Source organism: Poecilia reticulata, chromosome 16 (assembly GCF_904066995.2).
Source record: "Poecilia reticulata chromosome 16, P_reticulata-male-v2, whole genome shotgun sequence".
NCBI lineage: Eukaryota > Metazoa > Chordata > Actinopteri > Cyprinodontiformes > Poeciliidae > Poecilia > Poecilia reticulata.
This window is the reverse complement of record NC_088845.1, coordinates 33,872,293-33,884,692: the sequence shown is the minus strand read 5'-3', so window position 1 is coordinate 33,884,692 and position 12,400 is coordinate 33,872,293. Positions and strand designations below refer to the sequence as shown.

General features: G+C 38.8%; 1 protein-coding gene and 1 long non-coding RNA gene across 2 annotated transcripts in view; one reads left to right on the top strand and one right to left on the bottom strand.

Annotated features, from left to right (window-relative positions):
• The window catches only part of ldlrad4b (low density lipoprotein receptor class A domain containing 4b), a 247,347-nt gene that overhangs the window by 18,341 nt on the left and 216,606 nt on the right, over positions 1-12,400 (top strand). Inside the window, exon 2 of the mRNA XM_017305324.2 lies at positions 4,913-5,001. The gene's annotated coding sequence lies outside the window, so the exon portion shown is untranslated. The remainder of the gene's footprint in view (positions 1-4,912; positions 5,002-12,400) is intronic.
• On the bottom strand, positions 7,003-9,586 carry LOC145547679 (uncharacterized). The gene is made up of 2 exons (XR_014083982.1): positions 8,780-9,586; positions 7,003-7,186 (listed from the first exon to the last, which is right to left on the bottom strand). It is a non-coding gene; the product is annotated as an uncharacterized LOC145547679 (long non-coding RNA).

Sequence of the window (12,400 nt, the reverse complement as noted above, 5' to 3'; positions counted from 1 at the left end):
TGGGATTGAGATGGTTTATATGACCAGCTGATTTTAATAATCCCCTTGGTAGATGATCATTCTGACAGACTCATGTTCACCCTGAAGGACTTCCATCTTATCTGATAAACACGACCCCTGAAGACTAAAACTCATGTGAAGATGAAGACAACCAAGATCAGTGAGTGTTCAGAGTTTCAATTGGTTCAGTTTGTGTGACTCAGAGTTTATTTATTTGTTTATTCCCTCAGAAATGATAAAAACCGCTGTGAATGACAAAGCTCAAGCAAATTACAAGGACAGTTATTGTTCTCTAATCGACTGTTCCACAGTTATCTATGTTTATCTTCCTGTTTGAAGTTTTTCACCAGATTGGTTTCTGTGCTTGTTCTCCACATGTAAATGCTATGTTTTGCTCTCTTTTCCTCAGCTGGTTGCAGATGTGCATTTGACTGAGAAATACGTACAAGTTCAATGTAGCTACACAGGAAGGGTGAGAATACTGGAGCAACTTTTCTTTTCTTGGCTGCAGAGCTGTGTGATTTCTATTTTCCATATTTCCCGCTGGTATGGATTGGAATAATGTTGATGGCTTAAGCTGTACTGCAAGCGCCGGCATAATGGAGCAAACTGGTGGGAAGGAGCTCATCATAAGTCTGCCTGGCGATCATTCTTGGCATTAGTGGTGGATGATGCAGCAGTTCTGCAGCTTGTGACAGGATATATCGTTTATAACAACTTGGCTCGAAATCGTTGCGGCTTATTGATCAAATCTGCTAGCTCTAGTCTGCCCTGGCCCTCTTTTCACAATCTGCTTCTATGTGTTTTAAGTTTTTCCAATTGATTTGGAAATCCACATATGTGGATTTCCAAATGTGAACCGATGTTTTGCTTCAGACATGGAGAAAACATCTTAACACCATTGAAATTATTAAAAACTCCCAAATAAAGAGAAATACACATGAACTGTGATAATTTGACCTGAAGCTTATGTTCTGTCAACAGAGGCATGTTCTCCACTGATGGTAGGTTTGAGACTGGTCTTGAGCATTTTTATTAATTTTTTTGGTCTTGGGCTTCCTTCTGTACAAAATGTAAAAAAAATGCAGTGGGTTCAGTTTTAGCAGTTGTAGGATTTTTCTCGTCTTTAGCAAAAGACCATAAACCATTTCTCATGCGTTTATTTTGGTTGCATTTACCCAGAATGCCCCCCATCGTGGTCCGCTTCCTGCTTTGAGAGCGCTCTCCGCTTATGCTCTAGAACCGCACCAGAGTTCACATCACCAGAGTTCACATCAACCGAGACCAAGAGTTCGCCTTTTTCGTTCCGGATCAGAGTTGGAATACACATTCACACCTCCTTTAACAAACCAAACTTTCTAGGTAAACGATTAAGAGTTTGATTGAAGCAGACTAAACAGTGCTGGTGTGAATTCATCCTAAAATATGTACTGACCCGCCATATGGCCTGAGGACCAGGATTAGGAACCACAGTTCTAAAAGTTACCAATGATAATCTAGGACATCATTTCATCTACTGCTAGTTTGAGAGTTTCTGAAGGTCTCTGACCTCTGCCAGTTATTTCATACCAAAACTGTCACTAAGGAAACTAGAATAAACTAGAATTTCAAAAGACAAAGAAGGAAATACTTATTGAATAAATACATAAAAAGGTCAGAATAGGATGATATGATTTTGCTAATTAAACTCTATCTGAACTTTTGGTATCATTTAGTTCAGTATTACGGTTCTTTCAACAAGGAAGCAGAAGTTAGAGCAGACAAAACTCTTCACACGAACCTCTTGACTTCATCTTTTCATAGCATAATGTGCCCAGACAGAAATGCCTGAATATTTATTTTTTTATTAAACCTCTTCAATACAAAAATCATCTCAAGGCCCTTTCCAAATTGAGAAAAGTTAAATATCAGTCCGAGCAAATGTGTTCCACTGTATTTAACTTGTCACTCAAATTCTGATTGTAAAACAAACAAATACAAGTTAAGGCATGTAAATTTAACAATTTCCATCCATTGTTAAAATGTTGTGTATCGCACAAAAAAAGGAAACACTTTGTGTTGGTATTTTTACAATGTGAAAGCTGTTATGATGTTCAACAAAGTTGAAAATGAGATAAAGCAATCAAAATTTGCATGTAATGTCTGATGCTATTAAAAACAAAGGAAGCTGCATGGTGGTGCTCTGGTTCTTTATGGCAGGCAGGGTTCTGGGATTAAATCCCAGAGGTGTCTCCACACATGGCGGGTCAGTCTGTAAACGAGTTAACCTGAATTAAACTGACCGGACTTAAATTATGGAGTGAAGTTATTTCATGCATTTGATTTGCAATTAGATTCCATGTGATAAACAATTAATTTCTTGCAGACTTCCTGAGCGATTAAAAATAACCTACCTGTTACTAGGCAGCTGCACTGAATTTAGTGTGCATGTGAGATTTTGTCTGCTTGTGCTGTGTAATGACTCAGTGAGTGTGGGTTGGTGTAGGCTCATGTAGGTTTTTGTTTTGTGAATGTGAGCTAATGCAGGATACTGCAGGTCACGGAGGCTACTGGAAGTCAGTTGAGGTTGCAGGTTGGTGTGTGGTGTGTGTGTGTGTGTGTGTGTGTGTGTGTGTGTGTGTGTGTGTGTGTGTGAGAGAGACGAGAGAGAGAGAGAGAGAGAAAAAGAGAGATGCCACGAGAGAGACTGCGGTGAAGCTAATAGCCATGTAGCCTTTGCCAAGATCTTTAAGGAAGTTTTTTTGGATCTAAATCCAGTTTAGGCGACTGAAAGTCTTTGTGAATACCTAGAGAAACCTCTAACTCTGTCTACTGTCTGTCAATTTTATGTGTTTGTTTCTTGCTTTTAATTTTGTTATTCTGTATCTTTTCTTAGACCAAAATTCTTAGAGCTAATAAAATGAAGTGCATACAGTACATAGTGCTTTACTTGACGATGTGAATGTGAATGCCTAGCTTCTGGACCCAGGGAAAAACTTTGATCCTACCATCCACGTTTTGATGTTTCTTTGACATGCACAACGTATATAAGCATTGTTAGGACATCTTAAAAACTCTATGAAGGAACTGACATTTTGTAAGGGGTGTTCCCTCTGTCCCTCTTCCACAAAGTAGAAATGGCTAAGGAAAGGTTTGAGGAGCAAAACAGCAGGTTTGAAGAGTTAAAAGATTCTCCAAATTTCCCCACATGTTAAATCCAACTGAGCATCTCGGGGATAAGATGGAAAAACTACCTCACAGGCTTTCAGAAACTCTTGCCAGCATCTTGGTGCCAGAGACCACAGGAGATCTTTAGGGGTCTGATGGAGGTCGGAGCTTGGTGCTGGGGGAGCCTCCCTGTTGCTGCCAGTCCCTCAATTTTAATGTTATGCCTGATTATGTACATTGTGCACATTTCACATAGAATTGTTTCGGTGCAGGCCACTTCAATATCTTCACAATTGCGTTTTTATGCAAATGTTCAACGTCTTTAAAGTCAAACACACACTTTCCAATGTTAAATCTTTATCAACAATATTCTTTATGAACTCACACCCAGAGATTTCTCCTCCACAGAACAATGACCCAACTCAGGGAGTCTAAAAAAGGAGCCAAGTGGGTTACCCTTTTTAAACATGCAGTAACAGGGGAACCTGTTTGGAAGGCTATCAAATGAAGACGCAGCAAAGACTTCTTAATTAGCAGATATTATAAACCAGTTGTGTTCAGCAGTCTTCTCCAGTCTTGTATGTTCTGCTTCCTAATTTACAGCACTTTTAAAAAGTATTCACCCCTTTGGATGTTTAACCCTTTTTTTCTACAAATCAGCAGGAAAAATGTTCAAGTAAGGTTGATTTTTATGAACAAAAGAGCTTGGTGTTATGACAACACTTCTGTCATTGCAGCAACAGCATTTATTTGTCAGCACTGTTTGTTTTCTTCAGAGATAGAGACGGTAAAGGATATTTCTATTCTACTCTAAATGCCCCACTTGGATAATCATGTTCTGACATAGAATTTCCATTTCCACTGCCAGCATATTTCCAACATTACTCTGGATGTGGGAGATCGTATGAAAGCTTTCCCTGACCTTAACGGTTAATGTCCTGTAAAGTTGGTCAGACTTGAAAATGAGGCTACAAACTTCTAAGCACTGGAGGGGCATGTATTCTTTAAGGAGAGTCACATTATCTCTACGTTGCGCGCGCGTGTGTGTGTGTGTGTGTGTTACTAGTTTGTGCCGAGCACTGCAGTCCTGCCTTGCTAACTGTTCTGAAACTGGCACCTTGCCAGGTGTGACGGTACTTTCAGGGGTTTCAAGTGGAATACCATACACGTATGCTATGTGCACACATATGCACACATGCGCACGCACGCACGCACACACACACACACACACACACACACACACACACACACACACACACACACACACACGAAAATGCCATTTATTTGTCGGTGAGGGTGAATTGAGCTCATACCCACCAGGGGGCTGCACCCTCTGTGTGTGATAAACCCTCTGGACTAAAAGAGCTGTCGTCTGGAGCTTCATGCTAACATTTTTGCTCTCCTTGCACTTGTGTCTAACTTTTTTCAGTTAAAGGCGACCCAAACTTTTTTAAGCTTCTTTACCACCACAATTTTTAACAGCAGCATTTTTACTGTGCAGGTTTAAAGATGCAGCAGGTAAAACTGTCACTATGTCGTGACAGTAGAGTATGAGATAGATGATCTGTGGAAAATAATCAAGCTCCTTTTCCATTTCCCAGTACTCCCAGAACTAATGGCAGAAACTATTCAGTTAGAAATAGCCAATCAGAGCTGATGTATTGGCTCTGATTGGCCAATACTTTATATAAGGGTCTCAGCGCTGTAAGTCACCCTCGTGTACACACTGCTCATGCTCTGTCCCTTTCTGTCTGCTACGTTACAGCTGGTTTACCACAACAGAGTCTGCCAGGAATTGCTAAGGCTGGTTAGCATGGCCACTGATGACGGCAGATAAAGAGTTTTCCTGGAGCGGTAAGTTGTTTTTTTTCTGCAGACTGCAGTTGTAGCTCAGGGAGGCAGAGGAGCTTGATTTTTTTTTTCTCTCCACGGATTATCTGTCTCATTTTATACTGTCACAATATGGTGACACTATTCTGTAAAAAAACAAAATAAAAAAACATATTTTTGTAAAACCTGCTGCAGCTTTACTTTAAGGTCAGGAGCTGTAATAGAAGTAAAATCTACTTTTATTTTAAACATAAATTTGCATAATCATTATTTCTGTAAAACCTTTTTTTACAAGAAGGCCTTTTATCATAAGTTTGTTACATTACTAAATAATTCAAGTAATGCTTTGGTACAATATAAGAATTCAGCTTGATGTGCTTTGTCAGACGTAAACAACTGAGCAGTAAAATGACTTATTTTAGTTATTGTTTTCAGACTATGGACAGTAAAACAATACGTCATTCACAAAGACAGGTTTTTATAACTTCTTGTGAATTGTGAATTGTGAAATGACGCACATGATGCAGTTTAAAAAATATATAATTAAAATATAACATTACTCTTAATGTGGGAGGTTAACATAAACTTATTTAAAAGATTATACCATCAGATTGACAAAACACACTGTAGGAAACATCAACTGTGCTCATTAAGTCAGTACTGTGTCACAGAGACCCATTCAGGAAATTACAATATTATTGATATTACAATATTTAATTTCCAGAACTTTATCACAAAGTGAAACACTTTATATAGATTAATTACACACAGATATGTGTTAAAAAGGGTTTTTTCTGTTTCCAAATTATGATTTTGCACTTAGTTAATAAAAACAGGACATTTAAAATTAGCATATTACAGCAGACCAATAAACCTTTTCATCCAGAAATATGGGCTTAATTAAAAAGTATGTTTACTACCTACTTTAAGGTTTTTATTAAAAGGTAATTTTATCCTGAGAAACCAGTATCCTCGCATTGTGTATTTTTATAAAAATTTTCTAACATGACTGTACAACAATGTCTATTTCAAATGTAGATTTCCAAATTTGACAAAGCCTCAGAGTGGAAATACTTTCTTAAGAATATTTAGATAAGTGTGTTTGCAGTCCAGTAATGTTGAATCATGCTGATTCAGTAGAGCACACCGACACCCGTGACATTAACGGATAAAATCTTTGGTGCGTGCGTGTGTGTGTGTGTGTGTGTGTGTGTGTGTGTGTGTGCGTGTGTGTGTGTGTGTGTGTGTGTGTGTGTGTGTGTGTGCATGCCTGCGCGTGTGTGTGTGTCAGCAGAGGCAGCGCTGCTGAGAGGAGCCCTTCCTGTTTCATGCTGTGTGTTACGTGTGCAGCTCATAAAACCTAACAGTCTGCTTACCTGGCACTCACCTCACTTTATCCTTTTGTTTGTCTATCTGCCTCCATGCTGTCTATCTGCAGGTCCATCTGTACCTCTCTGTCTGGACGTTTCTGTCTCTTCCTGACGTAGAGAGAAGCCGTGCGTTTCTCTATGTATGTGCCAGATTCAAAAGTCTAACTTTAGTCATGTGCCTCTAATCCAAATTTCATTTTCAGAATGTTGATGTCTGAAAACTAATAACAAAGCCGGTCATCTCTCCCCAGTATGGCTTGTGGACTAACTTCATAGCATTTTAATGGAGGAATTTTACAGCTGCAGGCAGCGAGGGTCATTTTAGAAAAAATAATAATAATAATTTACATGTATCATAATTTGTTTTTAATAAGGATCTGAGTCTTTAGGGATCACCAGCTGATGCAGTTTTGATAATTGCCAATCCTTGCATCTCCCTGCACACAGAAAGCATATTAAAGTTATCAAAATTAATTTTATGAATGGATTTGATACCCTGTAAGCTCTGCTGTGCGCTGACAGAGCTGATGTGATTCAGTGACTCTGAATATATATTAAAAAAAACAGTGATGGGACTCAATTAAAATTTTTAATGGAGTTATTTGCACGATTTGTAATTAATGAATCACATTTCAGTCAAAAACCAGACATTGGCAAAAAAATAAAGGTTTTATTAACTCTAATTGCCTTTTATTTAGAAGTTGTCAGACAGGAAAGTGGGTTATGACAGAGGAGGAAGACATGCAGCTGAGGTCAGCAGGCCGGGACTCAAATCTGTGACGGTCACTTCGAGGACTAAGACGTCCTCACATGGGTGGCGCTTTGTCTCTGCTCCATGGCTGCATCCATAAACAACATTTTCAATTCAGAAACCTGTTTTTTTATGAGCTCAATAACAAAGATATTTCCTGTTGCTAATGTCTTATTTAGGTTATTCAGCCGTCAGATTGGTGCAAAGTACTGTTATACCCACTCAGCTTTCATTTCAAGTGTTTCAGAAACTCCTGAGCATTCATGGAACTTCTCTGGAACAAAGATTATTTAGAGATATGGATGCTGACAGCATGTTTAGCATTAAGAAAGAATGTTGCACTGAATAGTTTCAGTGATAGGCTAACTTCTTTTAGCACAACGTTAACATAAGTCTTTTCCAGCGTCCAATCAGATTGGACACAGATTGGACATCATTTTTGCTTTTTGGTTAATTTTTGCTTTTTTTGAGGCAAAAATGAACCCCTGTTGGGTCAAAGGAAGCAGCTTTGTCGTCGTTGCATATGTCGTTTGTGCTTGGAATTTTTGGATGTAAAAAAAAAAGGAAAAGATTAATTCTGTTGAATTTTTTTAAAGTAAGTAAGTAAACTTTATTTATATAGCACCTTTCACAGACATAAAAATCACAAAGTGCTTTACAAAAAAGGAAACGCATCAATAATAAAATAATCTAAAATCAATGAACAAAATTAACCAAAAGCCAGTCTGAAGAGATAAGTTTTGAGACCTTTTTTTAAATGCGTCATTTGAGTCGGAGCAGCTCATTGATAGAGGGAGAGCGTTCCAGAGCCTCTGGGCCTCCACCTGAAATGCTCTATCACCGCGAGTTTTAAAATGAGTTCTGGGAACCGACTGCAGCATCTGATTAGATTTAATGCCTCAAATTCTATGTAATTGCTCAGTTGAAATTAATACATTAACCAAGAGTTAATAGATTAACTCTTGATGTCTATTGATGTGTCTCAGTGTAGCGACTATGTTGATATTTATTGACTATGATGCACCAAATTGTCGAGGCTGGAAGAGATGGCAAAAAAGTCAGGAGTCTGATGAACTCTGTGCTGAACTCGGTAACCATGTAGCTATGGAGTTTGAAGTTCTCACGCTGCATGTGGGTTAGTGTTTATGCGAAGGAGGACTAAATCATCATGTATAAAAGGTATACTACACATTGTTACAAAAGCAACAAAAAGTCTGCACTTCCGCCTGCTCTTCTCACTGAAGGCTGGAAGTTAAGTGCCGTCGGCTGCACCCACATTTGGAGGATAACAGTAATGGAATACTACATGCTCCATCTTCTCCTAATCGTCAACAGAGAAACAATGCCATGATATGACTTTTGATGTTAACTTGGGGTGATATTGATTAGTGTGTACACAAACATCAGAACAACTTTAAACTTGGTTGGTTTATTGACCCAGCCAAGTTTGCTGGTCGTGACACAATCACAAAACAACACACAATAACACACACCTCTCGCATCAAGAGGACACGAAGCTCTCACCGTATTGGTGCTGTAGGAGAGATCACGGCTGGGTGCCCAAAGCCAACGATGTACAACTTTTACCACAATAATAGGAGTATCTAAGATGTCTTTTGTTAACATTGTTAGTATTCTTGGATATCAAAAACCCAAACTAAATAATAAGAATTTGACTCACCTGGAGTTTGAGCTTGTTTATTGTATGATCATCCCACAATGAACCAAGATGGGTTTGATAAATGATTACAACCCAAAGTTAACATTTATGTCGATGATGAGTGTATACAAACTTCTCTACAGTATTTTTTTTATACGTAATGTTGCTATGACAACAACTTAACTGGCAGATATTGGCTTTTTTAAAATTTTTATTGTCCAGTCAATACCCAGTGACAAGTGCAATGGTAAAAGTCCAATGTAGTCCTGACTCAGCAGAGATCTCAATGCATGCTCAACTGCTTTTAGGCCGTTTTTTGTCATGGAAATGAAGCTGTAGCATTTAAGGTCAGCTCAGCTCACAGCTTCCACAGACCAGACCAGGCCAGTCCATCCCATGTCGCTCTCAGCCATGCCAGTTCGTCGTGTACACGCTCCAGCAGCATATGGCGGTTGCATGCTGTCAGGGGAGCTTGTCTCCTGGCTTGGCCTCCCCAGCCCTGGGACAGATGGCAGCTCTCTGGGCCTCCAAGAGCAACTGCGCTTCTCAAGGCATGCAGCCCGCTCCATCCTCTTACCTCGGCTCTTTTCTGTCTGTCTTTTGGCCTTGTTTCTTACTGTACCTTCTCACATGCCAAGACTCTTGTAAAGCACATGCCCAGACTCTAGTATATGTCGATGGACAAACATTAATTTAGGTTTTCGATTGAATGGAAATGTGGAATTTAATAAAATTTCCCTGAAACTGCAAATGTTGTCTCAGTTTAATCACTTCGCTGGGGCTGTGGGCCGTCTGCTGATCATAAAATGATCCGGTATTAAAAAAATGTTGGAACACATGTCAGACTTTATAGATCCGATACACCCAAAGTTTATTGTTGGATTCGGATAATAAAACACAAGAATAAGCATGCCATTGTGCCAATATGATCATCGTCTCACAGAGCGAGCTGTTAGTCTATGATGGCTTTTCTTTACAGACTATGAGTATGCTGTGACAAACACCGTTGACTGTAATACTAATTTTTGTACAATTGTTCATCAGACAAAAGGTTTTCTCTCAGCTGGAGCCGCACATATTTGGCAAATAAGACAACTTTATCATCCCAATTCAGACTAATTAGATGTCTCTGTGTAGTGCAGACAGAGACCTATTCATTTTATCGTACTGCTGCTTGGTCAGTGCTTACACCTCCCATAAACATCCAGACATATGTTCTCTGTGGGGAGGTTTAAGAAAGCAGAGGTTGCAACCAAAACGTGCTTGGTGATGTAATGTTTTATCGTTTCATTGCATGTTGTCTAAATGTGTCTTAAACAAAGGCCAAAAACAGAGCTGGATTTAGGAGAAGGTGGGCCCCTGGGCTGGAGCCAGTCATGCAGCCCTTCCCACACACATTTCCTTTACTCATGCAAATTACAATAGAATAATAGTGAGTTTTTGGTTGAATATGCCTTTGAATATGCCTACACACCTTTGTGTTTTTTCCATTTTGAAAAGGTTCCTGGTAAAAAAAAAAAATGGCATCGTTTCTGTGAATGGCTCACCCTAAAGGCATGTAGGTTACACATATTCTGTATCCAGATTACTCTGGACTATTCTGGAAGCAGCTCATAGATCTGGACAACATAGTAATATGTGCATATAGTAAAACCTTATGAGAATATGACTGCATTGAACAGATTAAATAGAACTGAATTGGTGAGTAAATGTTCTGACTATACGCACCTCTCATGCTTTCAATAATTTGTTAAAATAGACCTAAAGTGTAACCGCAACTCTGTGGCAATGCAACATGTGCACAGAAAACAAGAAACATCCAAATTGTTCAGTTTGAGTGAAAAGTGGTGCGCCTGCGATCTATGCTAATTAAAAAATATATATTATTTCTAAGATTAATTAAATTTTTAAAATTTTTCTAGAAAATGTTTGACTTTTTAAACTCTAAACTTTTCTCAGATTAATCTGAAACTTCTGAGGTTTTTGGTGGAAATTTACTCCTTTTTTTCTATCTACATTGGCGCTAATATGCTATTATATAATTTTGATGTTCAGCTTAAAATAATATAATAAAAAAGACGACTGAAATATATGTATTTGCAGTATAGCTTCCTTTTTACTGTAAATTATGTGTTATGTTGACAAAACAACGAAACAGTTGTCCTGCTTCATAAACTAAGAGCTTTGCTGTTATTGCTGCACTGAGCAGAGATCCCTTCAACATGACTGTTAGTCTGAAGCAGAGTGGGCATCAGCTGAGCGCGTCACATCGAACAGACAGGGAGCAGCTAACAGGGTTTGGCTCTCAGTGAGAGTCAGTTAAAGGGTGAAATCTCTTAGCTTGTAAAAATCCATAGTCGTTCAAGTTTGGAGGCATTCAGCATTACAGGGTGAGTTGAATTTAATCTGTGTTTTCCACAAATCATAGGGCCTTAGTTCTGCTGTCACGTTGCTGGTATGATGATTCCGTAACTTTCATTTATTCTCCTATGCCTCTCTCTTGTTTGCTTTTTCAATCACTGGAGACGCTGTCTCCAGCGCAGCTGTGTCTAACGCTGTCTGTCAACACTGTACCGATTTTGTCCCGAGTCTGATCAGTTTAAACACAATGTCTGATCTGCTCTGAAACCTGACCTGCTCCTGCCCCAAGTCTCCTCAGGTACAGACAGAACAGAGGTTCTGCTAAGGCTCAGTTGTCACATGCTGACTTTACTTTGTTTCCTTTTTGATGTAAACATGAAAGAAGGACATTCATGTTTAAAATGTCATTCTCACTCTTGAGTGAGTGTTTTAATTAGCTTTCTTCTCCTGCAGCAAGATTCCAGGATTTCTATGCTGACTGTGTCCGTATCTTTTGAATGAAAATCATTTGGGTTTGGTTTTAAATGACTTCTGCTGGTCTAATGTTTAACTATTATCATGATTTTTTTTCTCCCCCCCCAATAGTTCACTTGTAATTTGAAGAAGCCTAACCAAAGCTGGTTTTATTTATAGCTAATGACTTTGAGTACAGAGAGTCTGTGCCGTTGTGCTCATGTTTTCTTGGCAGTGCCAGTAACGGTTCAACTTACCGGATGTTGACTCACAACTCCTACCAGAACACATGTCTACCATTTTTCTAATTCCCCCAAATCTCCCAGCTGCACCATTTCGCTCAAAATTGTGTTTCTGCCACAGCAAATAGCTTGTGCAGATTTTAGATAAATACAAAAAAGGCATCAATTTTATCGAACCTTTATTGAATCATAATGTCTGAATCTGCAGTAGATAAGCAGCTTATCTTGTAAAGCAAATTAATAACTGTTAAGGTATTTCAGTCGCAGTCATCCACTTGTACTTTGCTCTCAACCTTTTACTCTTCATTTGGATGTTTTTAATTTACTTTGTCCTTCGGTGACATTATATTCCTTACAGCTGCAGCTAAATCTACCTTAGGTAGCAGGAAGATAATACATTGTTCTGTAGCCACAAAGAGAAGAAAATGGTCTGATTAATCACAGTAGCTTTAGTTCAGAAGGCAGCAGAACAAAGTTGTCCAAAAAGCCAATTTTTTTTGCATTTCTGAACTGCGTTTTGCAGAATATGGAATTTGTAATTGGGGAAAAATGAAGAAAAACCATTCAGGTGGAAAAATTCCAACAG